Raw genomic sequence first — 2,288 nt, 5'->3', positions numbered from 1 at the left:
CTGTAGAGTTGGAACAAGACTTCACTATTTTTAAATATACAACCACCTAACAGCAAAACCCAAAGTTCCATTTGTCTCCTTAATTACTTGCTGCACCTGCATGCAAGCATTTTTTAAATGCAGAAAAACACCCAGATCCCTCTGTACTGCACATTTTTGGAGTCTCCCCATTTATATAATGGTCTGCCCTTGATTGATCTAACGAAAATGCAGGCCCTCACATGGTCTTGCATTAAACTCTGCCATTGCTCTTTCGCCATACCTGATGGAAAAATACCTAGAACTTATTCTTGCAAATGTTCCATCTCTTTTAAACTTTGGATTTTCTGTGATTATGGGTGAAGTTATAATTTTCATTTTAACGCAATTATTAGCTAGGTTACACTGGTAATTTTGGAACAAATCCGACTTTCACTGTTCCAGACATGAAAGCGTATTCTAAGGGTACTTTATACAATTGAACAAGTATATAATCTCCACTTATTCCATTTATTAAACCATTGGCTTTCAATCCACTCTCTGGAGGAAAAACAGGTTCTTCCCCAGCAAAAGAGTTGAGCAGTATCTGTATCCCTTAAGATGATTATGGACTTAACTGTATGACTTGAAGAATAAGGGGTTACCTTTCCTCTGGACAAAAATCCTGTATTTTTTTTATTCACTCATGGGATGTGGGCTTTGCTGGCTGGCCAGTATTTATTGCCGTCCCTATCTGCCCATGAACTGAATGGTTTGTTAGGCCATTTCAGAGGGCACTTAAGAGTCAATCACATTGCTGTGGGTCTGGAGTCACATGTAGGCCAGACCAGGTAAGGATGGCAGATTTCTTTCCCTGAAAGACATTAGTGAGCCAGATGGTTTTGTTTTTTTCCTACAATTGATAATGTTTTAATAGTCATCAGTAGATTTTTAATTCCAGATTTTTATTTTATCGAATCGAAATTCCATTATCTGCCACGGTGGGATTTGAACCCAGATTCCCAGAACATTAACTAAGTTTCTATGCCACTAGACCATTGTCTGCCTTTTTCTACTTTATTCACATCTCCTGCAGCTCTGTGATATCATTACAAGATTGCTTCAGAGTCCTAAAGCCATTCAGCAACTACCACCAGCCCAGGGTGCAGGGTTGGGGGTTGGGGGGGTGGAATGGGGGGAGGGAGGTGAACAGCAAGTTATGGCTGTCAGGAATAGGATTTTGTTTCAAGATTGTTTGGATTTCAGTTGGGTCACAGCCTACCAAGAGAAAGAAGCTATCCAGCTCAGCTTCTACTTTTCTGTAAAAAGCCCTCGATGTAAGTTCAATATGGGAACTGAATGCAGCTGTTCTCCTGAGAATTATCTGACAGAATTCTTCTCAACAATTCCAGAGTGAAATGCATCTGCAAAGGTCCCACAGAGATAACTGCCCATGCTTGGTGACACCCATCTGCATGTGGTAGGATGCTGACTGAAAGTCAGTTTGAAAATTTCACACTCTAATCTTGTTTCCTGTGACAGATAATATTATGATTGGTCAATTTACTATCTCTTTTTCAAACTCAACCTCTGCAGGGAAAGTCGTTATATTTTCTTTAGTTGGTGAGTGCTTGTTGGTTTATTTAGTGGGATAAATATTTATACTTTCATATTTCACACTGAGTGTTAACCTGCTCTGCATCAGTGCTGAATATATCATGCTTTTGCTGTTTATTACAATACCTTACTGATAGATTTTTTTTCCTCTAAGCCTATTGTAGAGAAAATATACAATTTGCCTGCTCTGCATCTTGGCAATTTAAATATATGTTGTGCCTCTGAAGTATTGAGACTGTAGAGAGACTGTGTACTTCCCCAACCTTGTTCATAGCAATATTTTCATTTATTTATGGGGTGTGTAGATTGCTGGCTAGGTCAGAATTTAGAGGCTATCCCTAACAGCCATGGAGATGCTGGTAGTGAGTTGACTTGTCTTCTTGAACCACTGCCACTCTTGGGGTGTAGGGTCACTCACGGTGTTGCTAGGAAGGGAGCTCCAGTGTAACAGTGAGAAAGTGGAAGGTTATGGTAGTGTTTCCATACAGCTGCTGCCCTTGATATTCCAGGTGATAGATGTCATAGGTTTGTGTGAGTTGTTCCTGCCCTATAACCTTCAAGGATCTATATACATGAAGCCCTCTCCCTTGTCCTTCTGATTTAATCTATATTGCCTTTCCCTATCCTTTCTACCAAAATACATCAGCTCAAACTCTCAGGCAGATGCAAATAATAAATTTCAATTAATGAAAGGAAGTCAGGCCCACATTAGA

At 39.8% G+C, this 2,288-nt stretch overlaps 1 protein-coding gene across 1 annotated transcript in view; it reads right to left on the bottom strand.

Annotated features, from left to right (window-relative positions):
* Nucleotides 1-2,288, bottom strand: part of fam166b (family with sequence similarity 166 member B) — a 59,835-nt gene that overhangs the window by 2,577 nt on the left and 54,970 nt on the right. The window lies entirely within an intron of this gene.

The sequence above is a fragment of the Rhincodon typus genome, chromosome 1, assembly GCF_021869965.1.
Source record: "Rhincodon typus isolate 14 chromosome 1, sRhiTyp1.1, whole genome shotgun sequence".
In the NCBI taxonomy this organism is placed as follows: domain Eukaryota; kingdom Metazoa; phylum Chordata; class Chondrichthyes; order Orectolobiformes; family Rhincodontidae; genus Rhincodon; species Rhincodon typus.
This window is presented reverse-complemented; position numbering and strand designations above follow the sequence as displayed.